This window comes from Dermacentor silvarum, chromosome 8, assembly GCF_013339745.2.
Source record: "Dermacentor silvarum isolate Dsil-2018 chromosome 8, BIME_Dsil_1.4, whole genome shotgun sequence".
In the NCBI taxonomy this organism is placed as follows: Eukaryota; Metazoa; Arthropoda; class Arachnida; order Ixodida; family Ixodidae; genus Dermacentor; species Dermacentor silvarum.
Window position 1 is genome coordinate 150,688,168 of NC_051161.1, and position 23,859 is coordinate 150,712,026.

Below are 23,859 nucleotides of genomic sequence, written 5' to 3' on the forward strand. Positions count from 1 at the left end.
ACCCCAATAAAGTTTTTCATACCATACCATACCTAGCTTTATGCCGGCCTCGACTGCGCTTCCCTTCACTTGATATCCATTCTGTAACTTTTGTAGTCCACCGGTTATGCATCGTACGCCGAAGTCATGTACAATTTCGCTGTAAAATCCCTAACGCTGCTATGCAGTCGGACGTTTTCTAGAACGAGGTAATAAACATAGTGATACGCCAGCATAGTGCTCGCGTTTTTCGGATACCTGTCTTGGATTGTCCTTAATGTGCCCACTGCTGGGCTAGGTGATTGATACCTTACAATTCATATCGCTGTAATGACGATGACACCGAAGTGAGAACACTATGATCCAAAGCTTCTCCTTAGCTGGATCCATGTGCTTCCGCTGTATTGACCTCCAATGCTAGATTTCGACCACGCCGAGTGCTGCGAGTGATCCCAATTCACTTACTACCGCAACGCAATCACACCGATACTCGAAAAACATCCCTGCGTCGATTTGAAGTTGAATTGTCTCCTCTTGAAGATCAAAGGTGACGGTTGCCCAGCCAAGCCTATCCGAACGGGAGTAATCACAGTGTCGGCGGCTGGCCGCCCACTGTAGCCGGGATATATCTTTTGAGAGTTAATTCTTCGCAAGGTCAAAATGGACCCCATCACAACCGCCTTGGTCGACGTAGACCAGGAAGACACGCAAACCTCCGAAAAAATGCAAATCAACGCCGCAATCGAAGTTGCAAGCAACGATACTGACGAGAACGGGGGAGACTGGTTCACGGTTTCCCGTAAAAGCCGACGCGACGCCAGCCTTCCGACAACTACGACTGGAGAATCAAAACCAGACCGCACGCCCAACTAGGCACACGAATGAAAACCACGACTCTCACCACTTCCACCGTCCGATTACAAGATCGTTTTCTGTCCACGAGACGGCCTCGACTTCAGCAAATGGCAATCTCAACGTGTCGCCCGAGTGGTGAGTCAAGCTGCCCGCATCACGGCAACCGAACCTGACACACTCCCACTGAGAATCTGCAACGAACAGAACCTGGCAGTGGTGAGTACGCCAAAGGAGGATCTGGCGGAATGCATCAGACGGATTACTGCCCTCCAACTTGGTGGGACGGAGTACCAAGTATACGCATACGTGGCAGCCACCGACATGTCCTGCAAGGGAGTTGCCACTGGGATCGCCAGCGAAACTCTCCCGGAAGAACTAATGACTAATCTCCGCTTCCCGCAAGCACCGATTCTCTTTGCACGCATGCTAGAAAAGTCGATGGCTGCTCTCATTACCTTCGACAGGCTGGAAGTTCCACGAACAATTTATTAATATGGAGGAGAACTCCTATGTCGACCTTACCGACCGCTATCTCGGGCATGCAGCATATGCCTATAAAGGGGCCACAGGGTGGACATCTGTGCCACGCCGGAGAGCGCCCGGTGCAAGAACTGCAGACGCGAAAGCCCATCGGAGGACCACCAATGCCCATTGAAGTGTGTGGCGTGTGGAGGCGATCACCCAGTTACGGACCCAAGCTTTTCAGCCAGGCAGCGCAAGCCCTTCAACAAATCCCACTTCTTACGTAACGCCAGCTACACCAGTGACGCCAACAACATTCCCGCCACCAACAACCCTGGGACTAGCACCTACCAACCACAAACTCCCGGGTCAAAACTGTCGACAGCTTCCATGACACGAGCGTAGACAGAGGCCGATCGCCCCGAAGATGAGCGAACTCAAAGAAACAAGATAAATCCAGGGACACGTCCACATCCAAATAACAAAGCCTACCGCGCGTTAGGGCGGTCCGAGATGAACGACATGAAGCAGCTGCAATTGAGCAAGGGGCGGAATCACGGTCAACCATCGACATGTTGGAGAAGAGCGAGAGGAAAGCGGTGACGGAGGGCCCTGGAACGAATCCACCAAAGGTGAGCTGGGCTGAGCGGCTTTCAAACTCTTCCCCTTTTACCTTCGCCCACTGCCACTAATTTCCCACACCTTAAAACATGCACACGCAATACTCATACAGGGCAGGTACCTCTCACAAATAAGCTTGCTACCAACGCCCAGGTGCAGGAAATGATTATTAACATAGCCCGAACGCTTAGGCAAGCAATGCGAACATTAGTAAACCAAATGGCAATAACTTTTCGACAGGAATTGCATCAGTTAAAACACGAGTTTCAACAAGATAGAGAGCGCCTGAGCAATGAAATGCAACGGGACAGACAGGAACTCAAGGAGAGTTTCACGCAAGATTGGCCGAAACTAAAGGAAGAAATCAAAACCACCCTGCAACACATGTTCAGTGAGCTAACCCAATAATTTAGACAACAAATTCGTGACGAAGTTACTCGAACGGTCACCCACAACGCCAACCCCAACCGCATCCGTGCTATCCCGCTCGAGGCAACAGAAGTTATCCGCACACATCCATACACACGCCCTTCATCTCAGGCCAAATTACAATAAATAATGGTTAGACAACAAAATGTAGCGCAAACACAACCCATAAAAATTTGGCCAATGGAACTGCCGCAGTTTTCACCGGAAACGAGCAAGTCTAACGCAGTTCATACACGCACAGACGCACACACCAGAAATATTGCCACTACAAGAAACATACATTGAACCTAAACTGACTGGATACAATATTTTGCGTACAAAGAACACCAGAATCGTCCCATTAAAACAGCAACAGTGTCAATGAGACTCACCGCAATCGACCACACCCTAAGCTCCGATCACATACCAAACGTAATCATCGAAATCATTCCCTTAGTCAGGAAAGAGCCTATCTTCTTTGTCTTTAACACCTATAGCGCCCCTAAAGAGTGGGCAGACTGTTTCGATGCGCTCTTCAAATACGTACTAAAAGAAGCAAAAGAACGGTTACTTATCGTAGGGGACTTTAATGCAGCGCACACACCGTGGGGTTACGAGACAACTAATCCAAAGGGTCGACTCCTAGCACTGACGATAGCACAACTAGGCTTGACTATTCTAACAGACGCAGCCCCCCTAACGAGAATAGGCAACAGTGTAAGTCGACACACCTGCCCGGAGCTTACGCTGATCAAAGACATCAGGTGCCAGGGATTGCACAACCTCGATGAGACATTCGGTAGTGACCACAATATAATAGAAGCACATCTAATAACACTGCGAACAAAAATCAAAGAACGTAAAAGACTAATGACGGATTGGCACAAGTTCCGACAGCGGCGCAAGCAAGAAAGCACCAACGAATCCGACGAAGGCGGCTTCAAACTAGAAACTCTGCAGGAATGCATCCGACAAATTCCGACAGACCTCCGTGCGACAACGAAAATCATGGACACGTCACTAGAACATTCCGATGTTGACAGACGCCTATTATACCTTTGGGAGGCTCGCCATTGCCTGCAAAAAAGGTGAAAAAAGCAAAAACACAATTGCAAGCTCGGCAACGGATATTCGCCTTAACAGCCCAGGCGGAAAGCTACGCAACCAAATTAACGTGAAACAATTGGAATAACCTATGCAACCAAATTCAGGATACCTTAGGCACCGCCAAAACGTGGGTATTGCTTAGAAATCTTATCGACCCTAATCAAACCAAAGCAACGAGCAGCAAAGCCCTTCAAAAAATCATGAGACAGACACCTGGGAATGATGCGGCCATAATAGAACAGCTAAAAGATACTTACATGGGTGGAGGCCTCACACCAGCTTACATGGATTACTCGCATGCGGAGCCCTCAGAATTAGACAGACATCACACAACATGAAGTTAGAGCGGCACTGCATCGAATAGTACGCAACACCGCCCCAGGAGCAGACGGAATAAGGTACCGGCTTTTAAAGAACCTCGACTACAGATCGATAAAAGAACTTACGGATTATTTTCAACAGCATTGGCTAGAGGGCACGCTGCCGCAAGAATGGCGGCACGCCGATATTACAATGATGCCAAAACCAGGCAAGCCGCCCTCGCTACACCAACTGAGACCCATCGCGCTAACGTCATGCATAGGAAAGTTATTCCAAAATGTTGTCCTGGCTAGGCTTCAGACGCACCTCGAAGAGCAAGCCTTTTTGCCGCACACAATGTTCGGTTTTCTACCGCGGCTATCCACTCAAGACGTGCTGCTCCAAATTAAGGAAGAGATAATTGATCATATCAGCACCCAAGAAGCCAATGCCATCCTTGCATTAGACCTGAAAGGCGGCGTTGACAACGTAGCTCACGACCCCATACTAACCAATCTAGCGGTAACTAAATGTGGCCGACGATTATACAATTACGTCCAGGCGTTTCTTAAAGATCGCACTGCAACAATAGGTATAGGGAATACACGTTCGGACTCCATCGCTTTTGCGGGAAAAGGCACCCCACAAGGGTCGGTGCTCTCCCCGTGCTATTTAACATAGCTATGATCCTCCCCGTCCCTTCTCCCCAGTGTAGAGTAGCAGGCCAGAGCAAGTTACAGCTCAGGCCGACCTCTATGCCTTTCTGTAAATAAATTTCTCTCTCTCTATGAGCAGACTACCTCCGCTGCTAGATGCCATACCGGGAATTAGGCATGCGCTTTATGCTGATGGTATCACCATCTGCTCCACCAGTGGCTCCGATGGTGAAATACAGGACGAACTACAAGCTGTAGCAGATGTCACCCAACAATATGCACGAGCACGGGGACTTACGTGCGCAGCTCAATAGTCAGAACTGTTTATAGTAAAAAACTGCAAAGGAAACATCACTTACCACCAGACATCACGGTGACTATCGAGGGTGAACCTGTAAATAAGGTAAACAAATTACGGTAACTGGGACTCCACGTTCAAGCCAATGCGAAGGCGACCTATACCCTCACGCTACTGAAGAAACATATTAATCAGGTACTGCACATGATCCGGAGGGTCACCAACCGCTGCCATGGCCTAAAGGAATGCGACATCATGTGCATCACGCACGCTTTAATCGTAAGCGCATTACCTATCACGCCCCTTACCAACACCGACTCACCCAAAGACAAACGAACCAGCTAGACATCCTCATATGCATAGCGGTGAAAACGGCGACAGGCCTTCCTATCTACACCTCAACAATCAGACTAATGCAGCTTGGTTTGCACAACACCATGGCCAAATTAATCGAAGTTCAGAAAGTCAATCAGATTGAACGACTGAAATGTACATGGAATGGAAGGCACGTACTCAGACAGTCACGATACCGAACATCAGAATTTGCCCCACACGAGCCCATGTCAGTAGCACCAAACAACAGAAAAAACATTACAGTGGCACCCATACCTCGGAATATGCACCCCGAACACCATAAAGGCAGGCGCGCTGCACGTGCATTGGCACTGCACCGAGCATACGGCCACGACCTCGACACCTCATACAGACGCCGCGTGCTACTCCGACACTACAACTAAAGTGGTAGCGGTGGCCGACTGGAGGGGCAAAGCAGTATTATCAGCGACAATACGCACTGACAACTGAACGGAAACAGAATCTGCCACAGCACTGGCCATCAGCGCTCAACCCCCAGATGAGATGATATATACTGTTACGTAAAACGACACAAGGCGGGACTATTTACACTGTATTGACAGTGTGTGAGAGACACAGTAGCCAAGATGATGGACAGCCACCAGCACCACAGAGAATCGTCTTCTTCGCCGTCTGCCCCAGGCTGAATGTCTCGTCACCAATCTCGAGAAACTGAGACATAGACATAACGCAGGGGCTAGGTTCGATTTCCGATTCGTCTGGTTGGTCACCAGGGTAGTGGGACAAGCAGTCCGCGTCCAGATGGAGGCGGCGAGACTTGTAGGTAACTGAGTAAGAGTATTCCTGAAGGCGCAGCGCCCAACGACCAAGTCGTCCAGTAGGGTCATTCAGTGAAGAAAGCCAACAGAGAGCGTGATGATCAGTGACAACACGGAAAGGGCGGCCATACATGTAAGGACGGAATTTCGAAACCAACCAGACAAGGGCAAGACATTCCCATTCCGTAATAGAGTAATTGCGTTCAGATTTCGATAGGAGACGACTTGTGTACGCAATAACAGGATAAATGCCTCGTTGGTTTTGGGCTAAAACTACACCGATGCCGTGACCACTAGCGTCTGTGCGCACTTCTGTGGGAACAGTTGGGTCAAAATGGGCAAGAATAGGTGAAGTCGTTAGGGCGGCGATGAGCTCAGAGAAGGCGTCACCTTGTAGAGGACCCCTACAAAACCGGGGGTCTTGTTTGAGAAGATCAGTGAGTGGACGTGCGAGGGCCGCAAAGTTTTTCACGAAACGGCGAAAGTATAAACACAGCCCCACGAAACTAACGTCATGGACAGACCGTGGAACGGGGAAATTCGTGATAGCGCGTACCTTCGCTGGGTCTGGTCGGACACCGGAAGCGTCAACGAGGTGGCCCAGCACAGTAATTTGACGAAGAGCGAAGTGGCACTTCGAGGAATTTAGCTGGAGGCCAGCTCGTCGGAAAATTGCTAGAATGATCGAAAAACGCTCAAGGTGTGTTATCATGCCGTCCAAGTGACATAAACACGTCAACCATTTACATCCTTGAAGCAGTGTGTCCATGATTCTCTCAAAGGTGGCTGGTGCGTTGCACAGAGCGAAAGGCATCACCTTGAATTGGTAAAGGCCGCAAGAGATCACGAAGGCGGTATTCTCGCGATCCAGGTTGTCTACAGCAATATGCCAGTAGCCATATCGAAGGTCCAGGGATGAAAAGAAGGTGGCACCATGGAGGCAGTCGAGGGTGTCGTCCTTTTTGGTGATTTTGTTGAGGTCCCGATAATCAATGCAGAAGCGCCAGGAACCATCTTTCTTCTTTACTAATACGACGGGAGAGGCCATAGGACTAGATGATGGTTCGATGATGTCCTTCGCAAGCATTCTAGCTACTTCTTTTTGAATCACTTCGCGCTCTGATGCGGACACACGGTAAGGTCGACGCCGAATGGGCAAAGAGTCGCCAGTGTTGATTCGGTGGGTCGACAATCTTAGTCTGGCCCAGGGGTCGATCACGATTGTCGAAAATGTCGCTGTATGAGGCCAAATCCCAGCAGAGAGCGTCGGCCTGGTCAGTCATGTTGCGAACAATGCTGTCGTCAGAACTTGGTGATGGGGAAACTTCAGCTTCTTCAGGTGCAATTATGGCGACAACCTTGACGTCATGGTCTGTTATAGCGGTGAGGTGGGCAAGCGACATCTTGTGGGCCAACAATTGGGATGTCAGACCAAACTTTAGTAGCGGTAGGAACAAACTGTTATCAGCTAATGTGGCGATGGCATGTGGCACAGTAACATTGCCGGTCAGCCGTACGTCTCTAATCGGAAAGACGATATAGTCACCGTCAGGAACGGGAGGAGTCGATGACAAACACACGTATGTGATGGCTCGAGGCGGTAGGCGAAGAAAAGCGGTGGGGCTTAACCGGCTGACGGGCGTTTCGGAGGCATCTGATACAAGACGAAGATCGAGGCAGAGTGTTTCAGAAGAACAATCAATTAAGGCCGAGTGTGCCGAAAGAAAGTCAAGGCCAAGGATAAGATCATGGGGGCAGTGAGCAAGGACGGCAAAAAAGATAACAGTGTGACGACCGGCAATGCTGACACGGGCGGCGCACATTCCGATCACTTTAACAGCACCACCATCGGCAACAGCGCACTGTCTGAGTCGTAGACGGCGTCATAATCTTCTGCCGGCGGCGGCGTAAAGGGGCGCATATAATAGACAAGTGTGCGCCAGTGTTGATGAGGGCGTTTACAGGAACATTGTCGACTTTGACTTCTAGGAGGCTATGGTGAGTGGGGAGCGTCAGTAGAGGACTTGCAGGGGACGATGGCATTGCAGCTTCACCTCCATAAGCTGCACTATCTAGTTTCCCTGCGGCGATCGTCCAGAGAAGGACGGTGAGGAAAAGCGGCGAGGCTGCGGAGAGCGGGAGTGGCGGCGTTGTGGCGACGGGAAGCGGGAGAAGCGGCGAACAAAAGCAGTGGCGTCAGAGGGAAAAGGTTCGTGGGAGGACGACGAGTGGTAAGTAGGGGAACCAGTGGCTGGACGTCTAAAAGGAGTATGGTGCATGGAGGTCTGGCGAGATGCGTAGATCCAACGGCAACGGCCATAACGAGCAATGTGCCCGGCCTGATGACAGGAGAAGTAGATGGGCTGATCGTCGGGTGTTTTCCATTCCTCCGGATTGCGGAAGGAGACGGGAGAAGTGTAGGATCGTCGCGCGGGTCCAGAGGAATAAGGCCGAGCGTCAGGACGAGTCAGTGGGCACACTGATGGAAGGCCGAGATTGGCAAACTCCTGCTTGACGACAGCTTGAATGAGGGACGCCGATGGCGGCGATGGGTGACTGGCGTGGGTTGTAATCACGGGGGGGGGGGGGGTCTCAATCTCGCGCGACGAACAATGCGCGTAACGTGGTCACAGGGGGGGGGGGGTGGCAGGCGAACGGCATCACACGATGAAGTTACAGCCGTATTGGGCAGCCGGGTGAATCTCTTGGTATGACGGTGGCTCTTGGTGTGTTCAAACCGCCGGCACTCTTTGATGATTGTGTCAACGGTATCAAGGTTAGTATAGACGAGCAGGTTAAAAGCATCGTCGTCGATACATTTGAGCACATGAGAAACCCTCTCGGACTCAGGCATGTGCTCGTCAACCCGGTGGTAAAGAGTGATAACGTCCTGAATGTAAGAGACGTATGACTCGGAGGTTGTCTGTGCACGAGTCGCAAGTTCATTCCGCGCAGCAAGCTCCCGAGCAGTGCTGTCACCGAAAAGGTCACGGATCTTCTCTTTGAAAGAGTAGCAGCTTGTAGTGTTCACCTAGTGCGTCTCGAACCACACCCGCGGTGGGCCATCGAGGTAAAAAAGCACGTTGGCGAGCATAAGGGTCGGGTCCTACCTGTAGCCGGCGCTGATCCGCTCGTAAAGGTTGAGCCATTTGTCGAAGTCAACCCCATCCTGGCTGGAAAATACGCCAGGATCACGATCAGGAGGCAGAACGATGTAGGTGGTAGATACGGGAGGGGCAGGGGGTGAAGACGATGTGCCTGCATTGACTGACATGGTCGCAAGCGTGATGAGGCGGCCCATTGCGGAGCTCCGTTATCGAAACAGGGAACTACCCAGCACCTCCACTACAAATATGTTATGGAAAACGACACAAGGCGGGACTATTTACACTGTATATACAATACGTGAGAGACACAGTAGCCAAGATGGTGGACAGCCACTAGCACCAGAGAGAACCGTCTTCTTCGTCGTCTGCCCCAGGCTGAATGTCTCTCGCGTAGCAAAATTCTTAGATTCCCAGCAAACGTGTCGGAACTACGCCCAAGGGCAGATTTTCCCGATGGATCACAAAATGCTACACAAGAAGCAACATATCCCACTAGTTCAACTAGTCTGGACACATGGGCATGCGTCTCTCCTTGGCAATGAGCGCGTTTATGCGACAGCCCGAGGACTCACCCTCTAGGCGCCGGAGGAAGGCCAGTCCAACCCAGACAAAGCGGAAACAACACCGCTTACATACACGCATATACTACAACACCACAGACTATCCCGCAGAACATTTCCTCCACCACACGTGAAACTAAACCGTGCAGATCCAGCCGCATGGCGCCAGCTCCAAACTAAAACGTTTCCTAGCCTTGCTCTCCGTCACACTTTTTACCCTACCCAGTACCGCAACAAATGTCCTTTCTGTGGAGGTCACGCAAACCTCTATCATTCTACATGGTGAAGTGAAGTGAAGTTAATTTTTACTTCTTACAGAGGAGGAAGCCGGGGCTAAAGGCTGGAAGGCCTGACGAAGGCCTCGGCTCCCCTGTGCAGTTTGACACCATATAACGCATAACTGAAAATGTAAAAATATAAACACAGAATCTCAGATGAACATACAGTTATTACAAAGAAGCAAATAACAAACAGACATAAATAAATTGGCGCTATACCAAACTCTACTTAGAATCAATTAAATATTGTTTGGTTTGTTCTTAAGTACGCTCAAAGACACACCAAAATTAACATTTGTTGACACCTTATTAAGAGTTGAAATTACCTGAAAATTTAATTTTTTGCCATAGTTAGTACGTGTTTAGGGACCTGGTGGATTTGTGTACAAAAATAGTATGCGTCATTAGTGAAGCGTGCAGACACGAGCGTACAACAGTGAACAACGTTTATTGGTAACGAGGCTTTTTATAGGCACTGAAAGTGTGCGCAGACAACGTGCGCAGTGGCAAGGAGGTGTGCCAGTGACGATGCATCAGCCTGCCGTGTACAGTGGCAAGGAGGTGTGCCAGTGACGATGCATCAGCCTTCTTCCCCCTCAAGGCTGGTAATGATCTGGCGGGCGGCGGTTTCTGGTGGACCTGCGTAACATGTTCTCGCCAGGATCGGAATCTTTATTGGTATCGCAATTTGCGCCGCTGACGTCACTTGTAACTTGATTGTCCTCCGTATCTGGTCTGCTATCCGCGTCTGTCCCACCTGGGCTCTCGGGTGGTTCGCTTTCGATCACTGGTGCACCGGGTTCCCCAGCTTCGGTCTGCTGTGCGTCAACGCCGGGCTCTTGCTTGATTTCTGTTTCACAGGCGGCGAACCCAGAGTTAGTTTTCCTCACTCTTAGCAGGTCGTAGTGCCGACGATGAAGCTCGCCATCTCCTGATGTGATGGTTGCCATGCGGTGGCCTTCGGGGGCCTGCACGACACCGGCCTTCCATCTGGCTCCAGTCCCGTAGTTCCTGTTCCAAACAGAGTCTCCCACTTGGCGGATCGTTCCGGGGTGGTCGGTATCTGCGTGAGAATAAGGGCGGCATGACACGATGTTATCCAACTTGCATCTAGGCTCGAAACCAAGCAGCATGAAGTATGGTGTTGTTCCACTGGGCAGAGGGGTGCGTCGATATTGAAGGAGAATTCGGTCCAATCGACCTTGCAGTGTGCCACTAGCATTCTTGCGTAGTCCCAGCTTAACCGTCCGCACTGCCCTCTCTGCTAATCCGTTTGATTGAGGATGATAAGGCGCGGTGCGAAGGTGGCAAATTCAGTTCTCTTTCATGAACGACTGAAACTGCGAACTAGTGAACTGTGGCCCTTTGTCAGAAACCACGGTTCGGGGCAGGCCAAACCTACTAAACATTGATTGTAATGCTTCGATAGTACGTGCCGCGTTGGCTATCTTCATGGGGCTCACCTATATCCATTTCGTATGCGAGTCAACTGCGATGAGCAACATCTGTCCGTCAATCGGACCGGCATAGTCTATGTGCATCCTTGACCACTTTTCTCCAGTTTCCGGCCATGGCACAGGCTCCTTGGCCGGTGGCATGCTGCTACATTGTACACATACAGGACAAGTATTTACAACACGTTCAATGTCCCTGTCCAGCCCCGGATACCAACAGATTGACCGCGCCAGCTTCTTCATTGACGTCATTCCTTGTTGTGTGTCGTGCAGCATGCGTAATACGGCATTCCGCGCAGCGACCGGAATTATTGCTCGATGGCCCCAGTAGACAATGTCATTACTGCCCACAAGTTCGTGCTTTTTGAAAAAGAATGGACGCAAGTCTGGATTTAATCCCGGTAATTTCCTAGGCCAGCCGTCGCGAATATAGCCAGCTACTTGTTTGAAGGTGCTGTCTGCTTTTGTCATCCGGGCCAAATCACTTGACGACATCAGCGTGGTCTCCAGTTGGTCAGTGAAAAGTACGTACTCACGGGCGTCGTCATTGATGGACTCCACGGTACTGGCATCGTGCGGGCGGCGAGCCGGAAGGCGGCTCAGGGCATCTGCTACCTGAAGAGTATTTCCTGCCTTGTACTCGATCTTGTAGGTGTATCCGCTGAGCAGTAAAGACCAACGTTGAATTCGCGCAGCTGCCAGCGCAGGTACGGGCTTCTCTGGGCTGAAAAGTCGCAGCAGTGGCTTGTGGTCTGTAATTAGCGTGAAAGTGTTACCCAGTAGATATTCCCGAAATTTGGTCACGCCAAAGACTACTGCCAGCGCCTCACGCTCAATTTGTGCGTAATTCCGCTCTGCGGCAGTTAGAGTGCGCGAGCGAAAGCCGACTGGCTTCGCCTCTCCGTTGACCCGGTGGTATAACACAGCGCCGATGCCGTAAGACGACGCATCTGTTTCTAACACGAGGGGCTTTCCTGGATCATAGTGCGTGACGAACTTGGTGTCTTTTATGAGGCGTTTCGTTACTTCGAACGAGGCTTCTTGCCTTGCTCCCCACTGCCAACGAGCGTTTTTCTTTAACAATTCATAGAGCGGTGCAAGCACCGTTGCCAAGTTTCCAAGGAATGCATTGTAGTAGGTGACAAAGCCGATTAATGACCGGAGCTCAGACACACACGTCGGCCTTGGCATTCCCGATACAGCTTCAATGTTCTGCGCTTTAGGCAAAAGTCCGTCTGCGCATATTCGATGCCCAAGAAACTACTTCTTTCTCTCCTATTTTGCATTTGCTTGGATGAAGTTTCACGCCGTAGTCACGAAACCTCTGGAAAACTTCGCGCAACTTATCGCAGTTATCTTGTTTCTCCGCCACTACAACGTCTTCCAAGTAAACTTGAACGCCTGGTATTCCTTGAAGAATGGCTTCCATGCGTCTCTGGAAAATGGCTGGTGCGGACGCCACACCGAAAGGAAGCCGGTTGAAGCAGAATAGCCCCTTTTGCGTGTTAACCACTAGAAGCCTTCTTGTTTTATCATCTAGGGGCAGCTGACTGTAAGCGTCCTTTAGATCGAGCGTGGAGAACACTTCACCTCTGCTTAAGTTAGCAAAGATGTCCTGAATTTTGGGCAGAGGGTATTTTTCCGTGTGGCACGCAGCGTTGGCTGTGACCTTAAAGTCACCGCAAAGTCGTATTGACCCATTTTTCTTTACCACCGGCACAAGGGGCGTTTCCCAGTAAGAGCAAGCAACTGGTGTCAAAATTCCAGTCTCAACGAGACGTTCTATTTCTCGGCTAACTGCTTCTCTCATTGCATAAGGCACGGCACGCGCCTTAAGAAAACGAGGTACGGCCCCTTCGCGCAAGCGCAACTCAACGGGTGGCCCTCTAATTACACCTAGCTCATCAGATAATAAATCTTGAAATTCGCCTAATAATTGCCGCACTAGTAACGCGTCCTTAGAAGAGGACGGCTTACCGGGGGCGGCCTTGATTCCGACGGCGAGCACCTGCTTCCCGTGCTGTTCGAAGGCCTTGATGACATCCCGTCCGCACAAATCAGGCCCAGAGCATCCCAGTACTACCAAGGTAGCTTCCAGAGTGGTCCCGCCGTATGTTACTGAGACGTTCAGTTGGCCCTTCACGGGGAGTTGTCCGAGGAAACAGGTCAGTTGCAAGGTAGTCTTCTGGAGCAGAGGCCAGAGGTGACGGTACTTGGTGTAGGTGGGCCATGTGATGATCGTTACAGGGGAACCTGTGTCTACTTGCATTCGAAGAGCCACGCCATTCCATTCCAGGGTGCAAAAAAGTGGTTGAACCATGTTCACGGACGCCGCTTGCAAGTTGAGCAGGAATTGTTCATAGTCGTCATTGTCTGACCATTGTCCTTCACAGTGGGCTACTCTGTGCTGCTGATACTGGCGCTGCTGGCACACCTGAGCTAGGTGCCCTTGCCTCTTACAAGTGAAACATTTAGCATGACGGAACTTGCATTTTCCCGCCGCATGACCGCTTGGGCCGCAGCATGTGCACGCCCCTTCATGCCACCGGTCTTGCCTGTTCGCAGTTTCTCGCAGTGACGGATATCTGCTTGGCTGGCATTTCCTCTTCATCATAAGCATAGCGTGCACGTTGCCTGTATCTTGGGCGCTCGCCATCTCGTCTACGTTTGCAGCCGCCATCTCTGCAGCACGCGCTGCCTCTTCTGCCTCCCTCAGCGTGAGTTCCGTTTTTGCCAACAGTTTCCGACGCACATTCGCGTCGCGCAGCCCACAGACAAAGCGGTCTCTTAGCATCCTGTCGAGGGCGTCACCAAATTACACCTGCTTGCAATCTTTCGTATCTCCACTATGAATTCGTTTGCCGACTCTCCTGCAAGCTGATTCCTTGTAAAGAACGTGTACGATTCTGCGATTTCGTTACAGGTCGGAGCAAATCGCTCACCGAGGAACTTCACGGCCTCGTCGTATTGCAGGTCCTGTATCTTCGCCGGCGCGCAGCGCGCAGCCAGTGGATCCACTGTCCTCGTGCTCAAAGCTGTGATCAAAATCGCCCTGCGCTTCTTCCCGTCCGTGACGTCGTGAACCTCGAAGTATGCTTCCAAACGCAGCTTGTAAGCCTCCCAGTTGTCCGCCTCCTCATCAAAAGCTGGTGGTCCCCGTGCGCAGCCATGGTCGCAGAGCGACGACCTTCATCGCCACTGAAGCGTGCAGACACGAGCGTACAACAGTGAACAACGTTTCTTGGTAACGAGGCTTTTTATAGGCGCTGAAAGTGTGCGCAGACAACGTGCGCAGTGGCAAGGAGGTGTGCCAGTGACGATGCATCAATTAGACACAGGAGAGTTTTGTATGTGTAATTTACTACTTTTTGTATATTGCAGCAAACTAAAAGGGTAGACCTGATTCGCTTTACGCAGATCATACCTGCAAAATAACGGCAACGGGGACAAATCTTTTGGTCTGCCATAGTAACCATGGATGTACCGCAGGGTTCTCTTCTGAAGTATTAGTAATTTCTGATAGTTAGTAGAGGTAGTGGTTCCCCATACTATAACACAGTAGGTTAACTTAGAGTACATAAGTGCACACTAGATCTGCAGTCGTATCCACACAGGTACCAGATTAGTTACTTTGTAGAGACAGCCAACACTTCTATTTCAGATGTCAATTTGGATATATCTGTGTTCCAGGAAAGTTTTTGATGGAACCACACGCAAAAAATTTATTACAGTCAAACTTATTTATTGTTACGTTACAGAACTGAATGCTGATCTTATATAAATCAGCAGTATTAATGGGTCTAAAAATAATGTAACATGTTTTAGATAAATTTAAGGAAAACTTATTGCGTTGTAGCCAGGATTGTAAGTTATCTAAGTATACCTATTTACTATACCCTCTCCTTGCTTTAGAAATTTGGCAGTAAAAGATATGTTTGCATCAGCATACATAATCACGTCATGAGCACCTAGTAGATTAGTAATGTCATTAACGTACATTAAAAACAACATCGGTCCCATTATGGACCCCTGAGGAACTCCTGATGTGATTGGCAGTCGGTTAGAAGAGATATCATTCACCCGCATATATTGCGTCCTATTACATAAATAATTCTGTAGTAGGGTTAGTGTAACACCACGTATGCCATAAATATTTAACTTGCGTAAGAGAGTGTCATGATGTACGCAGTCGAACGCCTTCCGAAAATCTAAAGGTAATCCAAGAGTGTATTGCTTGTCTTCAATGTTTTCAATAACTTGATCCTTAATAGCAAGTAGCTCTTGCTCTGTAGATTTTTTCTTCAGGAAGCCAAACTGGCAAGCAGATAAGAGGTTGTTTTTAGTAACGAAACATTCAATCCTGCAATTAATGACACCCTCGAACGCTTGGCAATATTGGCAACACGGAAATCGGGTCGGAAGTTTGACATTTACCTTCGATTACCACTTTTGTATATTGGACATACTCTGGCTATTTTTAAGACACCCAGAAACACGCCAGTTGTAAACATCAGGTTAGCAAGGTAAGACAAAACTTCAAATATATAAGCCGCAGCATGTTTGATGGGAACAGATTTTATGTCATCATGGCCCGCAGACACATAATTGTTTAAGTTGTTGATTAAAATGGCTATTTCTTGAACGGATGTCAGCGATAAAAACACAGACTTTGATGGAGAAGTGATAAGGTTATCAAATACAGTGTCAGATTAATGTACATCACTGAGCCGTTTACCAAAATTGATGAAGTATTTATTAAAAGCACAGGCAAGCTTAAAACCTGAAAGGATTCCATCTGGCGTATCGATCTCGTTCATGGTGTCATACACTAACCAGTCGTGCGATGCTGCACGGACTCAAATTTCTGTATCTCATTCTGCATAATAAGGTTAAAGTGGATCCTGACACCTACCTTTCCTCCAATACGTCTAGAGAAACCCGTCATAAACATCATCTTACACTCCAAGAATATTTCTGCGCTAACAATACATATAGTTATTCGTTCTTCCCGAGAGCTGTTCGTGACTGGAATGCTTTAGCACCGGCGGTGGTTGCACAGCCTACCGTGGACAAATTTGTTGAACTTGCTGGCCAAACTGTGCTGTCAGCAACGAGTAAGTGATTCTATCATTATTGTATTTATCATTGTTTACTTACCAGGTAAATTGGAAATCTGGGATGTGATATTGTGGATGAGGTTATCGATTTTTATATCTCATGTGCTTGTTGTTTTCTTGTTTTTGCAGTACATATAGTATGTAACTGAAATAAGTTGATTATGTGTTGTCATTTTGCCCTACTCACTGCTGTTATCATAGGTTCATTACATTTACTATATTCTGTGTAGTTACCCTATTGCATAATTATGTGAATGCCTGTTCCACAACTTATACAAACCCTTGTAACCCACGCCTGTAAAAATCTCTGATGGGATTGACAGTATCACGAAATAAATTATCTCTTCATTTGGTTAGATTTGTAACTTCTCGCCATACTTTATTACTGTCATTTTGGATTCGTGCAAAGCGCTGGAGAACGTAATTAGTTTTTGAAGCTTTATTTTTATTCAGTTTATTTCTATACATCTTATATTTCTTTAACACAATAGGGGCCAGACTATGCACAAAAGAATGGTACATCTTGTTCTTTGCCCGGATTTTTCATAAACATTTTTGCTTATCCAGGGCTTCCTTAATTTCTGTTTAACTTTCGTTGGATTAAGGGGAAAGCACTATTATAAGCGTCTAAAAACTTGCTTATAAACTCTGAATACTCGTCATTTATGTCACCTATGTCATATATGTTATGCCAATTTATATTCTGAACGAGGTATTCAATGTTCACCAAAGTTTCTTCAGTAATATCACGCGTAACTTATTTAACAACTGTACGTTTAGGTTTTTGCACCCTTAGGATAGAGCAGTAAATTGGTATGTGATCGCTTATGCCAGAAATCAGTGAGATTCGACATCAGATGGTACGGTATTTGTCACACAATTATCTAAGAGGGTAGCAGTATCAATTGTAATTCTTGTCGGTAGATTTATGTAATTTGAACACGCTAAAGATGTGACAACACTGTTAAATTTTCTAGTATTCTGGTCATCAGATAGTAGATTTAAATTAATGTCGCCCATAAGTACAAACGGACGAGATATGGACTGCAAATTGTCTAGCAATTTTTCAAGAAAAGAAAAAAAATATCGTTTGTTTCCAGTTGGTGGCCAATAAATTGCCGCGACGACTATGTTAGGCAGCGATAGAGTTAAACATTCAACACTAGGACTCATTATTGAACAGCCGTCCAAAACAGAATACTGGTAGCAACTTTTAACATAAACAGCACAGCACGGGTGGTTTGAAATACTCTAAACCACCCGGCCTACCTAAAACACCCAACGCGCCCCCATCCTAGTGGGAAGGCGCTCTTTCCAGCACAGCCTTGGACGGCCAGCATTACCTCCTTGACCGGGCCAGCCGGATAGCAGCATCAAATGGGGCTCTTGACTGAGGGCTCCACCCTCTGTGATTTCATTACAATAATAATAAATAAAGTTTTATACTACTACTACTACTACTACTACTACTACTACTACTACTACTACTACTACTACTACTACTACTACTACTACTACTACTACTACTACTACTACTACTACTACTACTTCTACTACTACTACTGTCCTGTTTTTGTCGGTGTGATATTGTCCTCGGTGGCATTATATAACAAGGACTTTGTTCCAATAACTGTATTCGATGTGTCATGGTGATGCCACATCCCTACATTGATCTACCTAATGGTGTTGTGGCCTCCGATTTCTTGAATTACTACTTGATGACACCTTTTGACCAGATATTTTCATCACAGAAATAGGAGGAAATGTTAGTATTTGAGGATGCTATATCCCTTGCTCGCTGCTATGTATCTATTCGCTAAAGATACTATTCGCGAAAATACATATTCTCATTATTACTCGCCGCGGTGGCGAAGTGGCTTTGGCGCTAAATGGCTAAGCCCGAAGGTGCGGGATTGAATGCCGGCAGCGGCGGCCGCATTTCGACGGGAGAGAAATACAAAAACATCCTGCGCACCGTGCATTGGGTACACATTAAAAAACATCTGGTGGCCAAATTGATCCGGAGTCCACCATTAAGGCGTGTCTCAAAATCATATTGTGGTTTTTGGACGTAAAACCGAAGAATGATTTCGTTCTTCTGGTTATTTTCGCCATCGCTTGAACTTTCGGATAAAGTTTATCGACTGCCACTCAGTTTATGCACTTTACCTACTGGCTTCATATTTTTCCTTACATTTTTAACATACACTGGGCAGTTGTCTCTCAAGGCTTCGAAATTCCACAATACTCATAACCATTCTTCTGGGCCTAGTCGCTCACCCTACAGTCGCAGTAGTCCTAGGCTCACTAGTAACTGGACTCTAACTAATCATTGCACTCGCCGGCTATTTGTTGCACCTAAATTCCCGCAGTGTCGTCCTTGAAAAATCTCGCAACGGTAGTTAAATGTACAGTTTTGGCCGCGTAACACTAGACTTAATTCGCGCTATTGCGTGCGGATTACATTCTGAAAAGCAATCTTCGCTTACTTGAGCACGCAATAAAACCACCAGACTTCACGGCGACTGGAATCACTTACTGCGATAGCGGCAGCTGATTCAGCGGTGCCACCACCATGCTTGCTCCACCAGTACACAGAAACAGCGTTCTTGCGATGCTCATAATGTCACCTTCGTCCACTACAGGCTTACTCGCTATGCCATCCAATAAACATGTACCGACGCCTGTGCTTAGTGCCCAAAACCGCGAACATAATTCCAAGCATAAGTTTTGCGGAATACCTCTGTAGCCAGTGCGTCCACCTCTGATATGCACAGTACCAAGGGCAGATTATATAAATACACACTCATCATAGCGTGCGAAGAGGGGGCTTTAGCTAGGGGCCAGCTGCAATTTTCGTATTCAAATAGAAGTACAATGCTGAACTGCTTTTATGATATAGCCGCAGCACAGATTTGAATAAAATTGATTGCATTTATCAGGTAAGGTTAAATTCTAGTGACTGTGGCAAGCAAAATTTTGAAATACAGCCTTAATTTTTTTGTACGTAAATTGCTGAAATCAGTAAATTTCAAAAAAGTATAAACAGGAAGTTTACAAATTTGTAAATTGTGTGGAAAATAGGTATTGCAGTTCTGTAAACTCCATTCGGTCGGATACCTTATTTTGTGAATTTTCTGCGTGCGTAGATATGTTGGAATGTTTACGAGGGAATAGCAAAGATCTTCTCACACGTTAGTTGTATATTTCAGAGGTGTGTATTTTACATCAATTTTATCCGCTTTAGATATTTAGATTTGTAAACTTAACTGTATCGTTTTGTACAATTTTGGAATTTGAGTAATTTTTTTATAAATCATTCAAGGGCCTAAATAAAATATTTCCGTGTTACGAACACTAGGTTTTAACTTATATTTTTAATGCAACAAACGTCGTCAAATTTGGCGCAGTAATAGCCAAGAAAAATGACTTCTCTAGGGTTAGTCGGATTTACGGAAGTCCCGAATACGAATCGGATATCACACACTAACTCTTTATATTAAAATGAAATATTGGGTATTTTAGAATACTTGAAAGTAGCCAAATATGTCGCAACAAATTGCTGTTAACGAATTGCTACTGTTCTCTGTAGCCTAAACAAAGCATGTCAAATGATCCGAAATGAAACAACGACAACTGTATTCGAAGCAGTTCAGGAACAATGTTGGCAATGCAAGCTTTTTTTTCGGCTTCGCGGTGGAAGCCTATGTGACATTCGTGATGTTCGCTTGTAGTCTGTTGTTAATTGTGTTGGTAAATGTAGTCATGTGGCACTTTCATCTTTTACGCGGCAACCAATGATGTTTTCTTTGCAACGAGCCCATTTAGTTCTGTTTCTGGCGCACAAGTTCTTCAGCAGCCTTTTTTTTTTACTTTTTCAACAACTTCTTATTTTTTTCGGCATTCATTTATTTAAACCTTTGGAACGCTAGACATACAGCAGTCTTCATTCTTGGAAAGTTTGTTTCCAACCAGGCTCCAAATATGTCGCGAGCCTATTCATCCCCTTTTTAATGACAAGTAGTGATGCTCTGTATAAAAACGATCTTTGTCCCTATTAGTTCCTGAGGACCAAATAAATTTTATGTCTGTCTGTCCCTAATAGTGGGCTGCATTTTTTGCACTAATCAGTACAGTCGCGGTGCCTAATTAAGATGAAAAGCAGCGAAGACAACACATAGAGAGGAAACAAACAGTACATATGGCCATGCTAGTTGGAATTGAATTCCGGGGTTTTACGTCCTAAAACCACGATTTCATTATGAGGCACGCCGTAATGGGGGACTTCGGATTAATTTTGACCACCAGGGGATCTTTAACGCGCCCCAGTGAACGGGACACAGGCGTTTTTTGCATTTTCCCCCATTTAAATGCGGCTTCCGCTCCCGGGATTTGAGCCCATGACCTCGTGCTCAGCAGCGCAAACCCATGGCCGCTAAGCCACGGCGGCGGGTACGATGCTGGTTGATGGTTCTTCACCACGTACGAACTATCCCAGCACTTGGCAATATTAATTATGGCCAAAATATACTGCTGTAATATATTAAATAGCTTGTGTTTGATTGTTCGATATTGTATTCTCTATTCCATGCTTCCAATTCGTATTCGTTTCGTATTCGAAAAAGTTGATATTCGCCCTCTAAATTTCTTCTTTCCCACGTTTAGGTAAAGAGACCCAAAGCTAAGGGATCCTCTGATGTTTTTCTTCGAAATACATTGAGTTTCCAGCTGAAAATCGGGAGATACCATGAGCATTAGAAAGGCTTAACCCAAAGGACGCAAGGACGGACAGGATACAGGAGAACAAATTTTCTGAAAGTTTACAAAATGTTATGCCAGGCAGTCATGCTTACCTTCAGTGCTTGTTCAAGTGTTTGTCGTACTGATTGTTACCTTTTTCTGCGTGTGGTTTGTAATATTACCGCTGATGTGTCTGAGCTGACTGACGAAAAAAGAATGAACGATTTGAATCCATAAAAATAAAATGTAAACATCATTTCTAATGATTAAGGCATACATTTCAAGAACCACAACGGACAGCAGAGGAGCCATACAAAATCGCTATAAGCGTTCGGGTCATTGCGCACTGCTTAATACATCCAATGTATTTGTTCTTGAACCGAACCGCGTCGAAAAAGACTTATTACGGAGGCTAGGAAGACAAACACACCGCGGTGTCCGTCATCCTTGTCTTCGTAAGAAGTCTTTTCGAGGTGTTCGCCTCAAGAATGCAATATAACGCCTCAGGCAACCATCTTTCTCACGTCTTTTCGTGCCGTAACCATGTAATAACAAGCTTTGTAGTCTTTCTGTCACATTGAATTACTTGTGGGACAGTATGTGAAACCCTCAGAAAGAGCTCTAATGTTTAAGTAGAATATCCTCTTGTCATCTGTAAATATTTTTTGAGCGTATATTCGTGTTTGTCGCCATTATTTGTAATAATTAAGCTATTCATGCATCGCTGATTTGTTCCGGAAAGTTTTTCAAATACTGACCTTCTTTCTGTGGAGGAATAGTAGTAGAACCTAATTTTGCCATTCACTCGATTAGTTTATTATTCAAGAAAGCTTTAAAGCTTACATATTATTCCCGCACAGTGGGGCCAAATATTGCGGAAATGAATGGTTACCGTTTTTTCTGCATTGCTGAAATCAAAAGGTAAGGCCACACAAGCCCCAACATAAATAACACGTGTATCACTCAAGAAAGAGACGACACAAACGACGTCAGAGACCCTGCAGAAATCAATGAAATTCAGCAACAAATGTTTGTAAATGAGTGAAAACAACTCAAGGGAACACCGAAAAATTCTGGTTTTAGAAGAGAGGCGGAAATTAACACATAGACATAAAGGACAGACAAGACGAGCGAGTACAAAAAGTCAAAGTTGATTAAACCAGCCGGCAAGGTACAACATGCAAAAATTAGAAATCTTGTTACATATTCTCTTTATCAAAAAGTAACATATGGTGCGTTGGCACGTACTCGTTTCTTTCTTTCCACAATATATATTTGATGAACGTCATGCTTGTCATGATACCGCATTATACGCACTTCAAAAATTGGCAAACAGCCACACTTTTCCCTATCTTCTTCATTTGTAATGGAATGGAATGACTTTCTATGAATTCTTCACCTCCAGAAAAATGGCATGAGCTTAGGATATTGCCTGCCCGCTATACAGAACGACATGCTGCTGGTGTGGTACGATAATAATCTGAGATTAACTTACAAACGCTTAAAGTAAATGATGCGTTTATATAGTGGAAACCTACGTTGCCTTCTTCAAATGCAAGTTATTGACGCAATAGAGGGTATACGTATCATCTTAGACTTCATCACAGCAAATAAAATTCTGATGGAAGGTACATTAAAGTTGACAGATTTATTACTTGTTTATCGAAACGTTCTCAATGCTAGAAGTAGGTCCCACAGTGACAAAGTCTTCGTTCCTTATTTGTCGGCGCTCTATGTGACCGAGTAAAGCCAGAAATTGCCACTGCTGCTTTCAAGTGTGACCTTTTCCTAGTATTCCCAGATAACGTGCGGATCAACTTTTTTAATGAAGTATACACCTTACGTCAACAAATATCACAAAAACCTCTTGAACAGCTAGACCGAAGGGCTTCTTTCAATTACCGCGTGGCAGCAGTAAAAAAACTAAAGCAGGAATGTCGCTCGCACACAGCCATCATTAAATTTATCCATGGTCTGTCATGTGTGACCAAAATGACTGCCGCCAGTGCAATCGTAGAAGTTCTTGTGAAAACTCTAAATAGGCTCAAGAGATTAGTTCTAAAAAAGTGTCAGGAATCCGGTCATAGAATGATATGAAAGCGCGGTTTAGGACTTTCTGTTAAAGTGTGCAAGATAAGGGACCGGCCAAATTTGTTATTAGGAACAATGGACAGTGATATGGCTATTTATACCAGCGCATGTTTTTGTTTTTCTAGGCATATAAAAGTACCTATAGCGATGCAGTATGGAGACCATCGTGTGCTCAAGAATGATGAAGCATACATACATGGACCACAATAAGGGAAAATCGTGCAAATCGTGGCACCCACTTGGAAAGGTCACGTTCCTCATCCGTCAGTTTGTATATCGCTCACTGAAACTTTCGTCATGTTAATTTTTTTTCAAGCGCAGCTTGTAAACGCTAGCCTGAACGCCCCCAGCGCTCGCTCTGATCGGACGTATGTTTCCGTAGCTCCGGATTTTCGACCCGTTTGTTGGTGTTTTTTCTGAAACTGGATCGCTGTTTTTGTGCACCGCTTTGGCGGTCATAATCACTACTGGCGCCTATTTACAACGTCCGTCGGCATCTACACCCTCCTGCTGCGGCGTCCAGCCCGATTTCTAGTGCGGCCTTGCGAGTGGGAGCGCCCCCACGGCACTCGCCGCCTCGGCAGAGAGCATCGAAGCTGTCGTCCGCTGTGTCAAAGGTCCGGAACGTTACCGCTGCAACTGCCATTCTTGCCAGGACGGTCTCCATTTTGGGGACGAGTGCAAAGGGCGAAG

At 46.7% G+C, this 23,859-nt stretch overlaps 1 long non-coding RNA gene across 3 annotated transcripts in view; it reads right to left on the minus strand.

Annotated features, from left to right (window-relative positions):
- The window catches only part of LOC125947427 (uncharacterized), a 72,694-nt gene that overhangs the window by 26,896 nt on the left and 21,939 nt on the right, over positions 1 to 23,859 (minus strand). The gene's annotated exons all lie outside the window — the stretch shown is intronic.